Here is a 24,082-nt window from a genome sequence, read left to right as displayed (position 1 = left end):
AGCATGGTCATTCAAGCACACAAAAACATATTTTTTAGTATATCATTCATACTGACTCAAACATCATTCTCATGGTATGTATCCTTGTTTGTGTTTCTTGTACTGTAATTATGCCACCATCCTAAGGCTTAGCATTGAAGCTAGTTTAGGTAATAATACCATGGCTACCTCATCATCTCCAGTTCCCAATTGGATCATTCAACCCCTACATCTCCTCTGAAATTCTTACCCAAGTCATTGCTGTAAATTACAATGTGTTCGAATTCAACTTGGTATACTACTGAGGGTTAATTAAACTTCTGACTTAGTGAAAGAAATCATACAGTATTATATTGCCGTACCATTTCATCATTTTAATTACTGTTTTTTCGATTGTTCATAAAACTACTTAATTGCTAATCCCTTGTCTCTCCCTCTGGAGCACGTCGACACTGACTCAAATATGATATTCCCATAGGAAAGTGTATTATGAAGGCTCTCTTGGTTCATCAACGCTAACTGGAGGGTCTTATTACATTATACAACACTAAGCTGAGCAAAACCAAACTTAATATATGATGCACTTTAAACCAAGATTAAAATTTCCTCAGCTAACAGTGGTATTGAACCAGGCTGATGTTGTCTACATCCAATGAATAACAGTCAGAGTTTCTTTAGGTGTATTAGAGTATTAAGTCAACATTTTATGTGATACCCCCTTCCACCTAATCTCATTCACAACAAGGTTACCGTCCACCTTCCTCACTCAGAATAAACAACAGGGAACAGACCTCTGCTCTCAGCATCTGTGGCAAAAAAAAAATGTTTTTACGTATATCTGAAAACTCATCAAAATGTAAGCAATTTCCCTGCTGATGGACTTTCATATCATCATCAGTCAGAGAAGTCTCACCTGAACATTTCTGCCATCAATATGTCAGAGATATTTTGTGCGAGTCTTCTTTTGAATGCTGGTGTGATGAGCTGTGATGGTGATGGATATTTGGAGCGGTTCTTTTCCGCACTCTTACAGGGCCTAATTTCACCAATGGAAAATGTCCACATGTACATATTCTGTGAGTACTCTTGTTGAAATGCAATGTTCAACTGTAATGGATGTGTTAAAAACAATAGGAGATAAAAGGGTGCAATTTCCAGAAAAACAAATCTAAGCCATAAAACTCAAAGGATCAGGAACTCTGAAATAATCCCATCCCGTGGCCCAACTTTATAATAATAATAAAAACATGTAAACCCCACAGATTCCCCAGATGTGTGTTTAATCCATGATAGAGACCTTGGGATAAAGGTGAGACAAGTGGGTAAATTAGTTTGTTCGAGATCCAGCCATGGGACAATTTTTTTTTTATTGAGAGAATGGTCGGGTGCCTGGAACATAATTAGAAATGATTTGTAGACTGCAAATTGCTGCAAAAAGCTACAAAAATAAATAATGTTTGAGCAAAACAAAATAATTTAAAATCTTGCTTACATTTGTATCACTTGTCTGGTTCGAAATATATAATGTATTGACTTATACAAACAGGGTCTGTACGAATTACAATGACTAATACCTGCAATTTAGTTGCAATTTGTCAGTTGATGATATATATTTTTTCAGCTGCAAATTACCCTGAAAGGTGGCACTTGATGTCCAGATGTATGTTAATTTGGTCACCAACCCATGATCTGTCACTTTAAATGTTCTGGCAATTCCAGAACAGCTACGAGTACGTTGACGTCACTAACTTTTACCAGCAGCTCTGTGTTGAGGAGATGAGCGGACGGAATAAGAGTGTGTTGATGTGATATCGCCGAGGACCATTTTACAGGACAGCCTGATAAGTATCGTGTTGTTAGGTAAGTTGATATTTTTCATGCATCTTTGGCTAACACTTTTCAACAGTTTTGTGTTCGGATGCTTAGTCGCATCATGTTTGTGTAACATTTTTGTTGTTTACTGTTCAAAACACTTTCGCGCAGCCTAGTGAAGAATAATGATTAACTTCTTGCAAGTGCAACATGTCTACATTTATTTTAGGCCATTCTATGTTAACCACATCCACATTTTGCATGGTGATGTTGTCAAGAAACTTTGCACCGCGTGCGGACAGACAGGTTATTTTTGCTTCAACACGGATGCGGAACGTCAAGTGCAAGTATAATTGAAAGTTTGACTAATGGGAGACATAACGTCACGGGAAGGCAGCATCGCCAATTCGGTAATTAGAATTATGTGCGACAACTGCATGCATATAAATCAAGACACCAGCTTAGTGTTTCAGTTGTTTTTTATTTTCATTGCTGCAGTTTATAGAGACCAGTTATAACTCTGTTATTACATAGTCATTTTCACTCTGATATACTGCTTAAAAGCATTTGTTTATCGATTTTTCAGACTTTCAGATATCAAACATGTCATTGCCATCCAAATTAAACATTCCACAGCTTATTAATAAAATAGTATTGCTTTTACTACTAGTTTACTACTAACGTTACTAGGACCTGTTTTCAATAATGGTGATATTTCTGTTTGCAGATGTCCCGTTAATAATCGTTGTCACTCAGCAAGCTTTATTTTTCACGCTGTTCACTATGGTGCCTTCACTTCACAAGCCTATTGCTACTTGATGGACAATGCTTTGTACTATTTCCTCCATGGGGGAAGTATTTTGTCATATAATTGGATCACACATCCAGTGGTTGGGCAGTGTAGAGATTGCACAAATACTTTGGGCACTGCAGTTCTCACCTTACGAGCAAAAGAGGAAGTCTGAATGGAAATGACATTCAGTCATTTTCCTCTCAGAAAGAACAGATTTAGGCTTTTTTTGTCAGATTTAACTCTGTCCACTAGACTAGAGGACATGTGGTTAGTGTAAGCATGTCTTTGTTGGCATATTTCACATGGTAAAAGTACTGTCCTATTCACCTGCCATGTCTCATACATAATTTCTATTGATGTAGATTTTGATCACTGAAATAGTATTGTCTCTGTGGTTGTTTGATGAATTGATTGACTGGTTTATTAGGAAATATCTCCACCTCTCAAACAGTGTGGGCTACACACTGCCCATTACCCGAGAAACAAGGATATCTACAGTATATAGCCTACCGTATCTGGGAAAACAATGTTTCCATTGTGATGAACTTGTTTTGGTAAAGTGCAACCAACTATTTCCCAAGCCTTGTTTCAGTTCTAAGATTTCAGAAGATGCTTTTGTTCATCTCATCACATGTTCCATTTTGTTAACACACATTTTAGTCAATCCCAGTTTGGCCCTTATGTAGCAGAAGCCTACTGGAAACTGATATTTTCAGCTTTTTGTGTGTGCTGCTTGAGCAGCTCATAATGCCATGTGTGATGCCTTTAGGCTTTTATTGTACACAGTTAATTCAGAATTAAATTAAGGTCATAATATAAGCAAGGCGACAAAAAAAAGCGATCTTATTCAGCTAAACTCCCTGAACTGACATGTAGGCTACAGTGTCACCGCAGCTTGGTTCCTCTGGGTTTAGGAACGTTCTGCTGAATTATACCATTCTGATTATTGCTGAGCTCTGTGAAGAATGCACTTAAAACAAGTCAAGCGCTGTCAGTCAGTTGTGTGTTGTTGTCTGCAATGGCACTTGGTTGAAGTACAGTAGAGGGATGATAATCACAGTAATTTAGGTTGACACAGGTTTGGTAGAGTTACTCAACAGTTGACTGTGCAGATCTGATCATAGGCATATAGGTTAACTCAAAGTTGTCCTTTTCGTTCTCTTGCTTCCTAGATCTTAGTCTTGACTAACCTAAATGTTTTTTGGTAATTTGATTCATCACATTTTTTCTGATGTTTGAAATGTTAGAGAATGCTGTCTGGCAATAATTGTCTTCAAAATGTCATTTTAGACGGTGGCTAATTGATACGTTTTTAGGGTTGGGTAGTATCCAGATTTTCATATCTTCATACAGTCCTTCTGTCATATCGGGATATACGGTATTACCGGTTTAGTACACAAGGGGACACCAAAAAATGCAGAAAAAGCCTATTGGGAGGCTATTACCAGAATGCAAACAAAATTAGCACAAGTAATAGTGAATTTCCATGGTAGCTGCTAGTGTTGCAAAATTCCGGGAACTTTCAATAAATTCCCTGGTTTTCCTGAAATCCCGGTTGGAGGAAACCTGGAATCAGGAGGGCATAAGCAGGAAATCTGGAATCTTCCGAACAGGATTTCTGGAAAGGATTTATTGAAAGTTCCCAGAATTGTGCAACCCTAGTAGCTGCTACCTAAATATGCAAATTGAATAAATGAATTGCAAAGACAGGCAATCCAGCTCACAAAGTTAAACATACAGTGCATTCGGAAAGTATCTAGACCCCTTGACTTTTTCCACATTACAGCTTTATTCTAAAATAGCAAAAAAAAATCCCCCTCATCAATCTACACACAATACCCCATAATGACAAATCATAAGCGCTATCGTGCATAAATTTATTTTGTCCCCCTGCACCAAATGCAAATCACGACACGCAGGTTAAAATATCAAAACAAACTCTGAACCAATGACATTAATTTGGGGACAGGTCGAAAAGCATAAAAAATGTATGGCAATTTAGCTAGTTTGCTTGCACTTGCTAGCTAATTTGTCCCATTTACCTAGCTTGCTGTTGCTAGCTAATTTGTCCTGGGATATAAACATTGAGTTGTTATTTTACCTGAAATGCCCAAGGTCCTCTACTCCGACAGTTAACCACACATAAAACGGTCAACCGAATTGTTTCTAGTCATCTCTCCTCCTTCCAGGCTTTTTCATCTTTGAACGTATATGGTGATTGGCATCTACACTTTCCTAGTACTACAACGACAACCGGCAAAACAGTTCGTCTTTCAATCACCCACGTGGGTATAACCAATGAGGAGATGGCACGTGGGTACCTGCTTCTATAAACCAATGAGGAGATGGGAGAGGCAGGACTTGCAGCGCGATCTGCATCAGAAATAGGAATGACTTCTATTTTAGCCCTTGGCAACGCAGACGCTCATTGGCGTGCGCGAGCAGTGTGGGTGCAATATTTGAATAACATATATTCCTAAATGTATTTTGCAACGCTCGCGCACGCGTCACGAGCGGTGTAGTCAGGGTATTAGACATCAGGTATCCTATGGAAAGGGGAAGGGCCACAGTCTGGTTGTTACACCAGAAGTTAATGGTAATCTGTAGGAGGAATGTATATGGTGGAGTCAATTAAGGTTGGATATGGGCCAGGGGCTTGGAAAGTACTGGTTGCCGACACTGATAAGGGTGAAGAGCTGTGGATTAGTGAGGAATGGGGGCCCAGGTCGGGTCACATTAAGGAAGAAGGAACCGTTTATTACCCACATCACTTAACTTCTTGCCTAGCAATAAAGATGTAATGTTTAGAGGGAAGGAGGAGACTTCACCGAAATTGATGTATATATACTTGTGCTGGTAGGAACATGTCTTTGTCTGTTCAGCTGTCTGACCCATTGAGTGAATAAACTTGGTTTGAGCTTTTCATAGTTGTCCGTCAGTTTTTATCCTGTTATTTAGAACCTAACAAATATTAAAATGTATTGAAAAACTTCAAAGAAATAGTTTCAACAGTATTGACGGTATTGAAAAACCAACCCGCGGCTATTTCCAAATACCCTGGTACACAGTATATATGGTATACCGCCCAAGCCTAATAGTTTTGTTACTTACATGCTTACCAGACTGCACAAGTTGATTTTGTCCACCCACACCAGACGTGATCAGGACACGCAGGTTGAAATAACAAAACAAACTCTAAACCAATTATATTAATTTAGGGACAGGTCAAAAAGCATTAATCATTTTTGGCAAATTAGCTAGCTAGCTTGCTGTTGCTAGCTAATTTGTCCTGGGATATAAACATTAGGTTGTTATTTTACCTGAAATGCACAAGGTCCTCTACTCCGACAATTAATCCACAGATAAAACGGTAAACCAAGCTTGTTTCTAGTAATCTCTTCTCCTTCAGGCTTCTTATTCTTCTTTGGACTTTATATGGCGGTTGGCAACCAACTTTAAGGTGCATTACCACAACCAACTGGACTGGAGTGTGACCTCAGTTCTTCTTTCAATCACCCACGAGGGTATATGCTCTTAAAAACCAATGAGGAGATGGGAGAGGCAGGACTTGCAGTGCGTCGAACATCACAAATAGAACTTCGTTCTATTTTAGCGCCTGGCTACACAGTCGCTCGTTGACGCTTGCGAGCAGCGTGTGTGCAATGATTGAAAAACAGCTATGTGTCTATTTATTTTGCAACACTCGCGCACATGATACGAGCGGTGTGGTCAGCATGTTAGCCATTGTGTCAAGGTTGAGCATTTCCCTTGGCCCGACTTTACATCAACAACAGTATTCTCCTCGGTGTACTCAGCATTCTCGTTCAGTTGTCTTTCCAGACACTTCATGTATCTGAGTCAGAGACTATACTCAGAGTGACTGATAACATCATTACTATCAGCTGATGCTGCCTATTCTTCACTGTCACTGAGATCTCCATCACTCCGTTAATCTTCAAACAGCTTGCCTGGGAGCTGCTTCTCTAGCACTTACTGCAGCATTCTATTGAATTTGGACTTTGATGCCAGATTTAGTATCACGATACTGTATACCGAAACGATACCACAAAAAAATGTGTATCAGCCACAGTCACAGAATGGCACTTGATCCAGACAGATAAACTCAGCTACTGCTCTGTTAAATCGTTGAGCATCTTTTGAGTTCAATATCATTACATTTAACATTGTTATGTAAAACATTTTGAGACTGTGTAACTCAAGATGTAGCCTAGGTCTATTCACAAAATAGATGAATGCATTCTATTCAATAGAAGTGTTTGCATGCATTGAGTTATTGAGCTTGTTTGAGTTGATTTCATGGGGCTACAGATGACAAACAATCCCTTCCATTTAGGAATTATTTATTGGCTGCTAGAAGAACATATTATTTTATTGAACTGATCAACAACATTTGCATAGAAGAAGCAATCTCTTCTTTTCTAAAAGTTTTTGCTGTCTCTTTAAGAAAGTAATGACTCATTTGCAAGGCAGAATGTGGCTGTGGGATATGACTTTGTGGCTATGGAATGTAGTGCAAACCAGTCAGGAGATGAAGAAGTGAATGAGTTTTTGTTGGCGAAGGAGACAAAGTGAATTAATAATGTTGGGTGACAATCAGCTTTCAAATCAGCATATTTTGCATATATTACCAAGGAAAGTTGGCCTACATTTAAAGCTGTACACTACCGGTGTCGTCTTCCATTGTAAAAGTCTTCTAGCCTGTATGGACATTATTTTGCAAACAGTAACGAACAGTTTCAACATTCCTACATGCCGTGTTGCATCATTCAAGTGTGTTAACTTCTGTGCAGCATGAATGGGTAGCTAACAATGTAGCCCTGACAGCTCTAGCAATGAGTAAGTAAGTGGAGCAGGCACTTTGCTCTTCACGCTATAAAGTGGCTGCACTGATACAGACTTGATCCTCTCAATCACATGAGACACATTTGACAGAAGTACCAAACGTAACCAAAATTCTAGTACCAAACTTTAAAAAAAAAATAATAAAAAAAAAATACCGAAGTTTCGGTATAGCATGTAGCACTACTATTGATCAGAATTTACTTTTGGCCTCATCCTTATCACAGGAAAACAACCAATTAGGCAAAAGGTAATGGACACTCAATGGAGAACCTGCGCTTATCTCACACATATGGTAATAATTAATATCATGTCTATGTGCAAACTACATGATAATGACATTTCAATGTCTGAATTGTTCGTTCTTTAATGCAGCACATAGTGTGGCAGGAGTGAGTCACTGAAGCCGAGGTAATTTTTATTTTTGTCTTGCCTGACTTGTGAATTGACTACCTTAAATGTCAAAGCTTTGAATTTCACAGACGCAATAAGTGAATTAATCTTCTCTGCACTTATTACACATCTCAATTAATTATAGCCCCTTGCAAATGAGGTGGTGGAAAGTGATTAGGTAATGTTGTATTTCCCCTTCGGTGAATGCAAAGTATTTGTCTTAATTTTTCCAGGCAGACGGGTATTGTTGTTATTGAATAAAGGCTTTTCAAGCTGTGATGGGACCCTTTGTTAGTCACACAATGTGTCAAACTGGAAGTATATTTGGAACACCCGAGCTACAGAATTAAAAGGCCGACATTATAAAAGAAAATGTGAATACTGCTCAAATCCCAGGCACACATTAGAATGTATTTTAACATTCAATTGGCACTTTCTGTGTTGTTCTACTTCTGTGCATTTCCATGTAAAAGGATCCATGGGCACTAACATGTAAAGTTCATATGAACATGTCAAACTGGGTTTCAAATGAAAGCTATGAGTCTATATTTTTGAGAAATTAAAGCATATACACTACAGGTCAAAAGTTTTAGAACACCTACTTAGAACACAAGGGTTTTTCTTTATTTTTACTATTTTCTACATTGTAGAATAATACTGAAGACATCAAAACTATGAAATAACACACATGGACTCATGTAGTAACCAAAAAAGTGTTAAACAAATCTAAATATATTTTATATTTGAGATTCTTCAAATAGCCACCCTTTGCCTTGTTGACAGCTTTGCACAGTCTTGGCATTCTCTCAACCAGCTTCACCTGGAATGCTTTTCCAACAATCTTGAAGGAGTTCCCACATACAGTTGAAGTTGGAAGTTTACATACACTTAGGTTGGAGTCATTAAAACTTGTTTTTCAAGCACTCCACAAATTTCTTGTTAACAAACTATAGTTTTGGCAAGTCAGTTAGGACATCTACTTTGTGCACGACACAAGTAATTTTTCCAACAATTGTTTACAGACAGATTGTTTCACTTATAATTCACTGTATCACAATTCCAGTGGGTAAGACGTTTACATACATTAAGTTGACTGTGCCTTTAAACAGCTTGGAAAATTCCAGAAAATTATGTCATAGCTTTAGAAGCTTCTGATAGGCTATTTGACATCATTTGAGTCAATTGGAGGTGTACCTGTGGATGTATTTCAAGGCCTACCTTCAAACTCAGTGCCTCTTTGCTTGACATCATGGGAAAATTAAAAGAAATCAGCCAAGACCTCAGAAAAAAATTCTAGACCTCCACAAGTCTGGTTCATCCTTGGGAGCAATTTCCAAATGCCTGAAGGTACCACGTTCATCTGTACAAACAATAGTACGCAAGTATAAACACCATGGGACCACGCAGCCGTCATATCGCTCAGGAAGGAGACGTGTTCTGTCTCCTAGAGATGAGCGTACTTTGTTGCTTAAAGTGCAAATCAATCACAGAACAACAGCAAAGGACCTTGTGAAGATGCTGGAGGAAACAGGTACAAAAGTATCCATATCCACAGTAAAACGAGTCCTATATCGACATAACCTGAAAGGCTGCTCAGCAAGGAAGAAGCCGCCGCTCCAAAACCACCATAAAGAAGCCAGACTACGGTTTGCATGGGGACAAAGATCGTACTTTTTGGATAAATGTCCTCTGTCTGATGGAACAAAAATAGAACTGTTTGGCCATAATGACCATCGTTATGTTTGGAGGAAAAAGGGGGAGGCTTGCAAGCCGAAGAACACCATCCCAACCGTGAAGCAAGGGGCTGGCAGCATCATGTTGTGGGGGTGCTTTGCTGCAGGAGGGCCTGGTGCACTTCACAAAATAGATGGCATCATGACGTAGGAAAATTATGTGGATATATTGAAGCAATATCTCAAGACATCAGTCAGGAAGTTAAAGCTTGGTTGCAAATGGGTCCTCTAAATGGACAATGACCCCAAGCATACTTCCAAAGTTGTGGCAAAATGTCTTAAGGACAACAAAGTCAAGGTATTGGAGTCGCCATCACAAAGCCCTGACTTCCGTCCTGTAGAACATTTGTGGGCAGAACTGAAAAGCGTGTGAGAGCAAGGACCCCTGCAAACCTGACTCAGTTACACCAGCTCTGTCAGGAGGAATCGGCCAAAATTCACCCAACTTATTGTGGGAAGCTTGTGGAAGGCTACCTGAAACATTTGACCCAAGTTAAACAATTTAAAGGCAATGCTACCAAATACTAATTGAGTGTATGTAAACTTCTGACCCCCTGGGAATGTGATGAAAGAAATAAAAGCTGAAGTAAATCATTCTCTCTACTATTATTCCGACATTTCACATTCTTCAAATAAAGTGGTGATCCTAACTGACCTAAGACGGAATTTTTACTAGGATTAAATGTCAGGAATTATGAAAAACGGAGTTTAAATGTATTTGGCTAAGGTGTATGTAAACTTCTGACTTCAACTGTATGCTGAGCAACTGTATGCTGACTCAACCCAAACCATCTCAATTTGGTTGAGATCGGGGGATTGTGGAGGCCATGTCATCTGATGCAGCATTCCATCACTCTCCTTCTTGATAAAATAGCCTTTACACATCCTGGAGGTGTGTTGGGTCATTGTCCTGTTGAAAAACAAATGGTAGTCCCACTAAACCCAAACCAGATGGGATGTCGAATCGCTGCAGAATGCTGTGATAGCCATGCTGGTTAAGTGTGACTTGAATTCTAAATAAATCACAGACAGTGTCACCAGCAAAGCACCATAACACCTCCTCCTCCATGTTTTACGGTGGGAAATACACATGCAGAGATCATCCGTTCACCGACATTGAGTCTTACAAATACATGGCGGTTGGAACTAAAAATCTCAAATTTGGACTCCAGACCAAAGGACACATTTCCACCGGTCTAATGTCCATTGCTCGTGTTTCTTGGCCCAAACAAGTCTCTTCTTCTTATTGGTGTCCTTTATTAGTGGTTTCTTTGCAGCAATTTGACCATGAAGGCCTGATTCACACAGTTGATGTTGAGATGTGTCTGTTACTTGAACACTGTGAAGCATTTATTTGGGCTGCATTTTCTGAGGCTGGTAACTCTAATGAACTTATCCTCCGCAGCAGAGGTAACTGTGGTCTTCCGTTCCTGTGGTGGTCCTCGTGTGAGCCAGGTTCATCATAGCGCTTGTTGGTTTTTGTGACTCACTTGAAGAAACTTTCAAAATTCTTGAAATGTTCCGTATTGACTGACCTTCTGTCACGGCCGTCTGAAAGAGTAGACCAAGGCGCAGCGTGGATAGTGCTCATCATGTATTTATTTCTAGTTAACACTTAAACAAAATAACAAAAACGACAGCCAAACAGTTCTGTCAGGTAATACTCCCAAAACAGAAAATAACCACCCACAAAACACAGGAAAAAACACCCCTACCTTCAATTAGAGGCAATGAGGAACAGCTGCCTCCAATTGAAGGTCAACCCAAGAAACTTAACCTGTTAGGGCTAGGGGGCAGTATTGACACGGCTGGATAAAAAACTTACCCGATTTAATCTGGTTACTACTCCTGCCCAGTAACTAGAATATGCATATAATTATTGGCTTTGGATAGAAAACACCCTAAAGTTTCTAAAACTGTTTGAATGGTGTCTGTGAGTATAACAGAACTCCTATGGCAGGCCAAAACCTGAGAAGATTTCAAGCAGGAAGTGGCCTGTCTGAGAAGTAGTGTTTCATCTTGGCTCTTTTTATTGAAGACTCAGGATCTGTGCAATAACGTGACACTTCCTACGTCTTCCATAGGGTCTCAGAGCCTGGAAAAAAGTTGAACGATATCGAGGCAGGCTCTGGCTGAAACACTTTATCGCTTTTGGCAAGTGGCCACTCAGAGTACTATGGGCTTAGGCGCACGCCCGCTTCGACCGAATGCTTTCTTTTCCTTTGTCTGTTTATCTAAACGCAGATTCCCGGTCGGAATATTATCGCTTTTTTATGAGAAAAATGGCATAAAAATGTATTTTAAACAGCGGTTGACATGCTTCGAAGTACGGTAATGGAATATTTCTAATTCTTTTGTCACGAATTGCGCCATGCTCGTCACCCTTATTTACCCTTTAGGATAGTGTCTAGAACGCACGAAACAAAACGCCGCTGTTTGGATATAACGATGGATTATTTTGAACCAAACCAACATTTGTTATTGAAGTAGAAGTCCTGGGAGTGCATTCTGACGAAGACAACAAAGGTAATAACATTTTTCTTATAGTAAATCTGACTTTGATGAGTGCTAAACCTGCTGGGTGTCTAAATAGCTAGCCCTGTGATGCCGGGCTATCTACTGAGAATATTGCAAAATGTGCTTTCACCGAAAAGCTATTTTAAAATCGGACATATCGAGTGCATAGAGGAGTTCTGTATCTATAATTCTTAAAATAATTGTTATGCTTTTTGTGAACGTTTATCGTGAGTAATTTAGTAAATTCACCGGCAGTGTTCGGTGGGAATGCTAGTCACATGCTAGTCACATGCTAATGTAAAAAGCTGGTTTTTGATATAAATATGAACTTGATTGAACAAAACATGCATGTATTGTATAACATAATGTCCTAGGGTTGTCATCTGATGAAGATCATCAAAGGTTAGTGCTGCATTTAGCTGTGGTTTTGGTTTTTGTGACATTATATGCTAGCTTGAAAAATGGGTGTCTGATTATTTCTGGCTGGGTATTCTGCTGACATAATCTAATGTTTTGCTTTCACTGTAAAGCCTTTTTGAAATCGGACAGTGTGGTTATCTAGACGTTCCGCTAGCGGAACACCTGCTCCAATATCCAATGATGGGCGTGGCGCGAAATACAAACTCCTCTAAAATACAAAAACTTCAATTTTTCCAACATATGACTATTTCACAGCATTTTAAAGATAAGACTCTCCTTTATCTAACCACACTGTCCGATTTCAAAAAGGCTTTACAACGAAAGCAAAACATTAGATTATGTCAGCAGAGTACCAAGCCAGAAATAATCAGACACCCATTTTTCAAGCTAGCATATAATGTCACAAAAACCCAGAAGACAGCTAAATGCAGCACTAACCTTTTATGATCTTCATCAGATGACAACCCTAGGACATTATGTTATACAATACATGCATGTTTTGTTCAATCAAGTTCATATTTATATCAAAAACCAGCTTTTTACATTAGCATGTGATGTTCAGAACTAGCATACCCCCGCAAACTTCCGGGGAATTCGCTAACATTTTACTAAATTACTCACGATAAACGTTCACAAAAAGCATAACAATTATTTTAAGAATTATAGATACAGACCTCCTCTATGCACTCGATATGTCCGATTTTAAAATAGCTTTTGGTGAAAGCACATTTTGCAATATTCTAAGTACATAGCCCAGGCATCACGGGCTAGCTATTTAGACACCCGGCAAGTTTAGCACTCACCAATATCAGCTTTACTATTATAAAAGTTTCATTACCTTTTGTTGTCTTCGTCAGAATGCACTCCCAGGACTGCTACTTCAATAACAAATGTTGGTTTGGTCCAAAATAATCCATCGTTATATCCGAATAGCGGCGTTTTGTTCGTGCGTTCCAGACACTATCCGAAATGGTAACGAAGGGTCGAGCGCATGGCGCAATTCGTGACAAAAAAATTCTAAATATTCCATTACCGTACTTCGAAGCATGTCAACCGCTGTTTAAAATCAATTTTTACGCCATTTTTCTCGTAGAAAAGTGATAATATTCCGACAGGGAATCTCCTTTTCGGCAAACAGAGGAAAAAATCACAAAGGCGGGGGCGGTCGGGTCATGCGCCTAAGCCCAGAGTCCCTTGATCGGCCACTTGAGAAAGGCGATAATGTGTTTCAGCCTGGGGCTGGGATGACGACATTCTGTTTTTTCCCGGGCTCTGAGCGCCTATGGACGACGTAGGAAGTGTCACGTTAGAGCAGAGATCCTTAGTAAAAGATAGAGATGGAAAAGAAGTTCAAGAAATGGTCAGACAGGCCACTTCCTGTAAAGGAATCTCTCAGGTTTTGACCTGCCATTTGAGTTCTGTTATACTCACAGACACCATTCAAACAGTTTTAGAAACTTTAGGGTGTTTTCTATCCATATGTAATAAGTATATGCATATTCTAGTTACTGGGTAGGAGTGGTAACCAGATTAAATCGGGTATGTTTTTTTATCCAGCCGTGAAAATACTGCCCCCTAGCCATAACAGGTTAACGAGAGTCTTGTCTTTAAAATGCTGTAAAATAGTCATATGTTTGAAAAATGGAAGTTTTCGGATTTTAGAGGAGTTTGTATTTCGCGCCACGCCCATCATTGGATTTTGGAGCAGGTGTTCCGCTAGCGGAACGTCTAGATGCAAGCGTCCCACCTAGCCCATAGAGGTTAAATATAGAAATGGACACACTAGAATAAACATAGAAATATACTAACATAGAACATAAACCAAAAACCCCGAAACACATAAAACAAACACCCCCTGCCACGCGCTGACCAAACTACAATAACAAATAACCCCCTTTACTGGTCAGGACGTGACACCATCATGTCTTCATGCCTGTAATTTTGTCCTTGGAACATTTAATTGAAATAGTGTAGAATTCCATTCATTCCTATGGAGGACTGCTTCTTCTGGGGAGTGCCAATATTGGCTTCAAAGCCTTTCATTGGCCAATACATAGCATCATCAATCCAGGGTGTGTATACATCTTTGCATACAACTCTATGCAGAATGATTGATTTGAACAATTACCTCTGGACATTTTAAAAACACATTTACTGGAAGAATTGTGCAGATACAGTTTCGTAACAGAACTTATGTAAAATCTTCCAGTTTTTTGTGACATTTTCCATAAACTCAGTTAAATATCTGCCTGAATTAAACTTCAAAGATGTCTGCAGAAAGATTGGGGTGTCAGCTCTGACATGACACCTTGACTTCGAAAAAAGTATATTCTGGTTATTGAAGTACAGTAAGTAAAGGGAATTTACATCCGGTAATAGAATTACGGAACAGGAATTACATCATAGGTCCCTGATCTGTACCATACAAAAATGCATAATTATGGATGTGAATATCATTCTCTTCATGGTAATATATCCTGAATAGATACACAAAGGTAGAAATATGCAATATGCTCCTTTGCATATTTGGGTATTCTACACACATGCTAGTATTCTGATGAACTCCGCCCCCAAACAAGACCACATTTGGTTGGACTGGACCAAATCTGAACCAATCATTGACGTTTATGTTTCACTAGTTTGGACGTCACAGTACAGCACAGTACGGTTCAGTACAGTTCAGTACCGTACAGTACAATACATTATACTGTACTCTATTCTAGTGTGCTCTTTTGTACTGAACTCTACTGTACCGTACTATACTCTACTTATCTCTACTGTTTGGTACTGTACTATTCTCTACTTTTGTCAATATACTGTACTGTGCTGTCCAAAACTTGTGAAACATGCATGTAGTCTTCCATTATTGGTTCAGATTTGGTCCAGCCAGGGCGGACTGATCCAATTTCAACTGGTCGGTCGGTCCTCAGTGGTTGAGGATGCTTCTTACAATAAATGGAAAGCAGGTGGTAGGTGTCATGGTAGGTGACAGTGAGAGCCGGGAGAGGTGACATTAACAGAAGAGAGAGAGAGTGAGAGCCAGACAGAGTGAGAAATAGAGGTTGTCGGACATAGCGATTGCATAAAGGAGTTCTGTATCTATAAATCTTAAAATAATTGTTATGAATTTAGTAAATTCACCGGAAGTTTTTCGGTGGGTATGCTAGTTCTGAACATCACATGCTAATGTAAAAAGCTTGTTTTTGATATAAATATGAACTTGATTGAACAAAACATGCATGTATTGTATAACATAATGTCCTAGGAGTGTCATCTGATGAAGATCATCAATGGTTAGTGCTGCATTTAGCTGTGTTTTGGGTATTTGTGATGCATGCTGGTTGCTTGGAAATGGCTGTGGTTTTTTGTGTCTATGTACTCTCCTAACATAATCTAATGTTTTGCTTTCGCTGTAAAGCCTTTTGGAAATCGGACAACGTGGTTCGATTCAGGAGAAGTGTATCTATAAAATGGTGTAAAATAGTCCTATGTTTGAGAACTTTGAATTATGACATTTTGTGGTTTTAAATTTGGCGCTCTGATTTGTCACTGGCTGTTGAATAGTGTGGGACGATTTCGTCCCACCTCCCCTAGAGAGGTTAACCTCTGGCGCAGGCGTTCAGCTAGCGACCCACCTCGACAACATCAGTTGAAATTACAGAGCGCCAAATTCAAAATACAGAAATAATCATAATAAACTTTCATAAAAATTCAAGTGTTATACATCGGCTTTAAGATGAACTTCTTGTTAATCCAGCCACTTTGTCAGATTTCAAAAAGACTTTACGGCGAAAGCATACCATGCGATTATCTGAGGACAGTGCCCCGCTTACAAAATCATACAAATAGCGATAGCGATAAATAGCGATATAATTAATCACTTACCTTGGAAGATCTTCATCTGGTTACAGTCACAAGAGTCCCAGCTACACAATAAATGTTTGATTTGTTCGATAAAGTCCCTCTTTATATCCCACAAACTCAGTTTTGTTTGCGCGTTTTGTTCAGTAATCCACAGGCTCAAAGGCTGTCAAAACATGCAGACGAATACATCCTTATAGTACCGGTAAAGTTCGTCGAAACATGTCAAACAATGTTTATAATTAATCCTCAGGTTGTCTATTGTCTAAATAATCAAAAATATTTCAACCGGACAATAGCGTATTCAATAGAAAGGAAAAACAATGAAGGGCACGCACTCGGTCATGCGCGCAAACCAGCTCTGCTTGATTCTACAGTCCACTGACAAAATGGTCTCATTCTTCTTCATTTTTCAGAAAACAAGCCTGAAACAATGTCTAAAAACTGTTGACATCTAGTGGAAGCCATAGGAACTGCAATCTGGGTCCTAACCATTTAGATACTCTATAGGCATTCAATTGAATACTACCCACATCAAAAGAATCCCACTTCCTGGATGGATTTTCCTCAAGTTTTCGCCTGCCATATCAGTTCTGTTATACTCACAGACATTATTTTAACAGTTTTGGAAATTGTAGAGTGTTTTCTATCCAAATCTACCAATTACATGCATATCCTAGCTTCTGGGCCTGGGTAACCGGCAGTTTACTTTGGGCATGCTTCTCATCCAGACGTCGAAATAGTGCCCCCAAGCCAAAACAGGTTTTAAGAAGGAAAGAAATTCCACAAATTAACTTTTAAGAAGTTACATCTGTTAATGGTAAATGCATTCCAGGTGACTACCTCATGAATCTAGTTGAGAGAATGCCAAGAGTATGCAAAGCTGTCATCAAGGCAAAGGGTGGCTATTTGAAAAATCTCAAATGTAAAATATATTTTGATATGTTTAACACTTTTTGGTTACTACATGATTCCATATGTGTTATTTCATAGTTTTGATGTTTTCAGTATTATTCTACAATGTAGAAAATAGTAACAATTTTAAAAAAAAACTGTGAATGAGTAGGTGTTCCAAAACATTTGACCTGTAGTGTAAACATTCAACAAAGTTTTTACAGAGTTACAGTTGATATAAGGAAATCAGTTGATTTGAAATAAATGCATTAGGCCCTAATCTATGGATTTCACATGACTGGGAATACAGATATGCATATGTTAGTCACAAATACCTGAAAAAAAACAAAGTAGGGGCGTGGATCAGAAAACCAGTCAGTATCTGGTGTGACCACCATTTGCCTCATGCAGCACGGCACATCTCCTTCACATAGAGTTGATCAGGCTGTTAATTGTGGCCTGGGTAATGATGTCCCAGTCCTCTTCAATGGCTGTGCGAAGTTTCTGGATATTGGCGGGAACTGGAACACACTGTTGTACACGTCGCTCCAGAGCATCCCAAACATGTCAAATGAGTATGCCGGCCATGGAAGAACTGGGACATTTCCAACTTCCAGGAATTGTGTACAGGTCTTTGTGACATGGGGCTGTGCATTATCATGCTGAAACTTGAGGTGATGGCGGTGGATGAATAGCACAACAATGGGCCTGAAGGCGGTTACGACTCCGAATTACAGTCAGGTCAAGACCCTGGTGAGGACGACGAGCACGCAAATGAGCTTCTCTGAGATGGTTTCTGACAGTTTGTGCAGAAATTCTTTGGTTGTGCAAACCCACAGTTTCATCAACTGTCCGGATGGCTGGTCTCAGACAATCCTGCAGGTGAAGAATCAGGATGTGGAGGTCCTGGGTTGGTGTGGCTATACGTGGTCTGCAGTTGTGAGGCCTAAAACAACGTTGGAGGTGTCTTATGGTAGAGAAATTAACATGAAATTCTCTGGCAACATCTCTGGTGGACATTCATGCAGTCAGCATGCCAATTGCCCGCTATCTCAACTTGAGACATCTGTGGAATTGTGTTGTGTGACAAAACTGCACATTTTAGAGTGGCCTTTTATTGTCCTCAGCAAAAAGTGCATCTGTGTAATAATCATGTTGTTTAATCAGCTTCTTGATATGCCACACTTGTCAGGTGAATAGATTATCTTGGCAAAGGAGAAATGCTCACTAACACGGGTGTAAACAAATTTGTGCACGCAATTTGAGAGACATTAGGTTTTTGTGCCTATGGAACATTTCGGGGATCTTTTATTTCAGTTCCTGAAACATGGGACCATCACTATACATATTGCATTTTATTTTTGTTGAGTGTATATGGATTCTTCAACCATTGTCCATCCCAAGAATGTTGAATAAGTAAAGCCTTTGTTTTCTTGTCAAACAGATGGAAAATGGGTATTTTGCTAGAAAATGTATTCACACAGTAAGGTTGAAGTAAACACCCAGGCCAACTAATATCAACACTTTTATATATAGTTTTGGATACGTTATTTACCTTCTTTAAGTTTAAGAAACATTGAATGTGCCTTGTAATTCCATTACCAAAAACCTGCATAACTTTAAGATATTTTCTAGTTTCTCTCCTTCATGAGGAGGGAGGATAATGAAAGTTCACAGAAGTAACAAGAAAAGGTAGACCTACCAATTAGTTATATATTTTTTTTACTGATAACGAGTTTGTTTATGAATTATTAAGTGATTAAAACTTGTAATTCTGTTACCAAATCGTTTAACAGAACGGGTAACGTAATTACTAAAAAATCACTAACAGGATTACTGCAATTGAATTGGCTACAATGGGAAATCATCATAGTAGTCACAAACCGTATTCTGTATTCTGCCATCACCAAACAGGAAAACGCTCATCCAGAGGCTGCGCTCCTAGTGGCCGGGGACTTTAATGCAGGGAAATCAGTTTTATTTAATTTCTATCAGCATGTTAAATGTGCAACCAGAGGGGAAAAAATTCTAGACCACCTTTACTCCACATACAGAGACGTGTACAAAGCTCTCCCTCGCCCTCCATTTGGCAAATCTGAACATAACTCTATCCTCCTGATTCCTGCTTACAAGCAGGAAGCACCAGTGACTCGGTGTATAAAAAAAGTGGTCAGATGAAGCAGATGCTAAACTACAGGACTGTTTTGCTAGCACAGACTGGAATATGTTCTGGGATGCTTCCAATGGCATTGAGGAGTACACCACATCAGTAACTGTGCATCGAGGATGTCGTCCCCACAGTGACTGTACGTACTGTACATACCCCAACCAGAAGCCATGGATTACGGGCAACACCTGCTCTGAGCTAAAGGGTAGAGCTTCCACTTTCAAGGAGCGGGACTCTAACCCGGAAGCTTATAGGAAATCCCGCTATGCCCTCAGACAAACCATAAAACAGGGAAAGCGTCAATACAGGACTAAGTTCCAATCGTACTACACCGGCTCCAATGCTCGTCGGATGTGGCAGGGCTTGCAAACTATTATAGACTACAAAGGGAAGCACAGCCAAGAGCTGCCCAGTAACACGAGCCTACCAGACGAGCTAAATAAATTCAATGCTCACTTTGAGGTAAGTGACACTGAAACATGCAAGAGAGCATCAGCTGTTCCGGACGATTGTGTGATCACGCTCTCTGCAGCCAATGTGAGCAAGACCAACATTCACAAGGCCGCTGGGCCAGATGGATTACCAAAACGTGTACTCCGAGCATGCGCTGACCAACTGGCAAGTGTCTTCACTGACATGTTCAACCTCTATCTGTCTGAGTCTGTAATACCAACATGTTTCAAGCAGACCTCCATAGTCCCTGTGCCCAAGAACACTAAGGTAACCTGCCTAAATGACAACCGACCCATAGCACTCACGTCTGCAGCCATGAAATGCTTTGGAAGGCTGGTCATGGCTCACATCAACATTTTTATTCCAGAAACCCTAGACCCACTCCAATTTCCATACCGCACCAACAGATCCACAGATGATGCAATCTCTATTCCACTCCACACTGCCTTTTCACACCTGGACAAAAGGAACACCTATGTGAGAATGCTATTCATTGACTACGGCTCAGCGTTCAAACCCATAGTGCCCTCAAAGCTCATCACTAAGCTAAGGACCCTGGGACTAAACACCTCCCTCTGCAACTGGATCCTGGACTTTCTGATGGGCCGCCCCCAGGTGGTAAGGGTAAGTAACAACACATCCGCCACACTGATCCTCAACACGGGGGTCCCTCAGGGGTGCATTCTCAGTTCCCTCCTGTATTCCCTGTTCACTCATGACTGCACGGCCAGGCACGACTCCAACACCATCATTAAGTTTGCAGGTGACACAACAGTGGTAGGCCTGATCACCGACAACGATGAGACCGCCTATAGGGAGGAGGTCAGAGACCTGGCCGTGTGGTGCAAGGACAGCAACCTCTCCCTCAACGTGATCAAGACAAAGGAGATGATTGTGGACTACAGGATAAGTAGGACCGAACACGCCCCCATTCTCATCGAATGGGCTGTAATGGAGCAGGTTGAGAGCTTCAAGTTCCTTGTCGTCCACATCACCAACAAACTAACATGGTCCAAGCACACCAAGACAGTCGTGAAGAGGGCACGACAAAACCTATTCACCCTCAGGAGACTGAAATGATTTGGCATGGGTCCTCAGATCCTGAAAAGGTTTTACAGCTGTACCATCGAGAGCATCCTGACGGGTTGCATCACTGCCTGGTATGGCAACTGCTCGTCCTCCGACCGCAAGGCACTACAGAGGGTAGTGCGTACGGCCCAGTACATCACCGGAACCAAGGTTCCTGCCATCCAGGACCTCTATACCAGGCGGTGTCAGAGGAAAGCCCTAAAAATTGTCAAAGATTCCAGCCAGCCTAGTCATAGACTGTTCTCTCTGCTACCGCACGGCAAGCGGTACTGGAGCGTCAAGTCTCGGTCCAAGAGGCTTCTAAACAGCTTCTACCCCCAAGCCATAAGACTCCTGAACAGCTAATCAAATGGCTACCCAGACTATTTGCATTGCCCCCCCCCCCACGCTGCTGCTACTCTCTGTTATTATCTTATCTATGCATAGCCACTTTAATAACTCTATCTACATGTACATAATTACCTCAATTACCTTGACACCGGTGCCCCCCGCACATTGACACATTGACTCTGTACCAGTACCCCCTGTATATAGCCCCGCTATTGTTATTTACTGCTGCTCTTTAATTATTTATTATTCTCATCCCTTACTCTTTTTAGGGATTTGGTATTTTATTTTATTTTTATATATATTATTTTTTTTTGGTTAAGGGCTTGTAATTAAGCATTTCACTGTAAGGTCTACTCCTGTTGTATTTGGAGCATTTGACAAATACAATTTGATTTGATTTGAAACCACAGTTGGGTCACCTGCTACTATACTCCTTTCCACTGACATGGTGTTATGTTCAGCTCATAACTGTTTTCTTTCTCTTTCTATCATCTGGGGGTCAAAGCAAGACTGTGAAAACAGTCTGGACAACCTCTATCTCTCACTCTGTCTGGCTCTCACTCTCTCTCTCTCTTCTGTTAATGTCACCTCTCCCGGCTCTCACTGTCACCTACCATGACACCTACCACCTGCTTTCCATTTATTGTAAGAAGCATCCTCAACCACTGAGGACCGACCGACCAGTTGAAATTGGATCAGTCCGCCCTGGCTGGACCAAATCTGAACCAATAATGGAAGACTACATGCATGTTTCACAAGTTTTGGACAGCACAGTACAGTATATTGACAAAAGTAGAGAATAGTACAGTACCAAACAGTAGAGCTAAGTAGAGTATAGTACGGTACAGTAGAGTTCAGTACAAAAGAGCACACTAGAATAGAGTACAGTATAATGTATTGTACTGTACGATACTGAACTGTACTGAACCCTACTGTGCTGTACTGTGACGTCCAAACTAGTGAAACATAGATGTCTATGATTGGTTCAGATTTGGTCCAGTCCAACCAAATGTGGTCTTGTTTGGAGGCGGAGTTCATTAGAATACTAGCATGTGTGTAGAATAATACCCAAATATGCAAAGGAGCATATTGCATATTTCTACCTTTGTGTATCTATTCAGGATACATTACCATGAAGAGAATGATATTCACATCCATAATTATGCATTTTTGTATGGTACAGATCAGGGACCCATGATGTAATTCCTGTTCCGTAATTCTATTACCGGATGTAAATTCCCTTTACTTACTGTACTTCAATAACCAGAATATACTTTTTTCGAAGTCAAGGTGTCATGTCAGAGCTGACACCCCAATCTTTCTGCAGACATCTTTGAAGCTTAATTCAGAGCAGATATTTACCTGAGTTTATGGAAAATGTCACAAAAAACTGGAAGATTTTACATAAGTTCTGTTACGAAACTGTATCTGCACAATTCTTCCAGTAAATGTGTTTTTAAAATGTCCAGTGGTAATTATTCAAATCAATCGTTCTGCATAGAGTTGTTTGCAAAGATGTATACACACCCTGGATTGATGATGCTATGATTTGGCCAATGAAAGGCTTTGAAGACAATATTGGCACTCCCAAGAAGAAGCAGTCCTCCATAGGAATGAATGGAATTCTACACTATTTCAATTAAATGTTCGAAGGACAAAATTACAGGCATTAACAGTGCATTCGGAAAGTATTCAGACCTCTTAAACATTTTGTTATGTTACAGCCTTATTCTAAATTTGATAAAGTAGTTTTTTCCTCTTATCAATCTACACACAATACCCCATAATGACAAAGCAAAAACAGGTTTTTAGAAATGTTATCAAATGTATTAAAAATTATTAACTGATATCACATTTACATAAGTTTTCAGACCCTTTACTCAGTACTTTGTTGATGCACCTTTGGCAGCAATTACAACCTTGAGTCTTCTTGGGTATGACGCTACAAGCTTGGCACACCTGTATTTGGGGAGTTTCTCCCATTCTTCTCTGCAGATCCTCTCAAGCTCTGTCAGGTTAGATGGGGAGCGCAGCTATTTTCAGGTCTCTCCTGAGATGTTCGATCGGGTTCAAGTCCGGGCTCTGGTTGGGCCACTCAAGGAAATTCAGAGACTTGTCCCAAAGCCACTCCTGCGCTGTCTTGGCTGTGTACTTAGGGTTGTTGTCCTGTTGGAAGGTGAACCTTCGCCCCAGTTTGAGGTCCTGAGCTCTCTGGAGCAGTTTTTCATCAAGGATCTCTTTGTACTTTGCTCCGTTGATCTTTGCCTCGATCCTGACTTGTCTCCCAGTCCCTGTCGCTGAAAATCATCCCCACAGCACGATGCTGCCACCACCATGCTTCACTGTTGGGATGGTGCCAGGTTTCCTCCAGACGTGACGCTTGGCATTCAGGCCAAAGAGTTCAATCTTGGTTTCACCAGACCAGAGAATCTTGTTTCACATGGTCTGAGAGTCCTTTAGGTGCCTTTTGGCAAACTCCAAGTGGGCTGTCATGTGCCTTTTACTGAAGAGTGGCTTCCGTCTGGCCACTCTACAATAACGCCTGATTTGTGGATTGCTGCAAAGATGGTTGTCCTTCTGGAAGGTTCTCCCATATCCACAGAGGAACGCTGGAGCTCTGAGAGACCATCGGGTTCTTGGCCCTTCTCCCCCGATTGCTCAGTTTGGATGGGTGGCCAACTCTAGTTTGAGTCTTCGTGGTTCCAAACTTCTTCCAGTTAAGAATGATGAAGGCCACTGTGTTCTTGGGGACCTTCAATGCTGCAGACATTTTTAAGTACC

At 40.4% G+C, this 24,082-nt stretch overlaps 1 protein-coding gene across 2 annotated transcripts in view; it reads left to right on the top strand.

The window, feature by feature from the left end:
- Positions 1-1,718: 1,718 nt before the first annotated feature.
- The window catches only part of gulp1a (GULP PTB domain containing engulfment adaptor 1a), a 167,374-nt gene continuing 145,010 nt past the window's right edge, over positions 1,719-24,082 (top strand). For both annotated transcript variants that reach the window (XM_045704528.1, XM_045704531.1), the window contains exon 1: positions 1,719-1,839. The gene's annotated coding sequence lies outside the window, so the exon portion shown is untranslated. The remainder of the gene's footprint in view (positions 1,840-24,082) is intronic.

Source organism: Salmo salar, chromosome ssa21, assembly GCF_905237065.1.
Source record: "Salmo salar chromosome ssa21, Ssal_v3.1, whole genome shotgun sequence".
NCBI classification, from domain to species: domain Eukaryota; kingdom Metazoa; phylum Chordata; class Actinopteri; order Salmoniformes; family Salmonidae; genus Salmo; species Salmo salar.
This window is presented reverse-complemented; position numbering and strand designations above follow the sequence as displayed.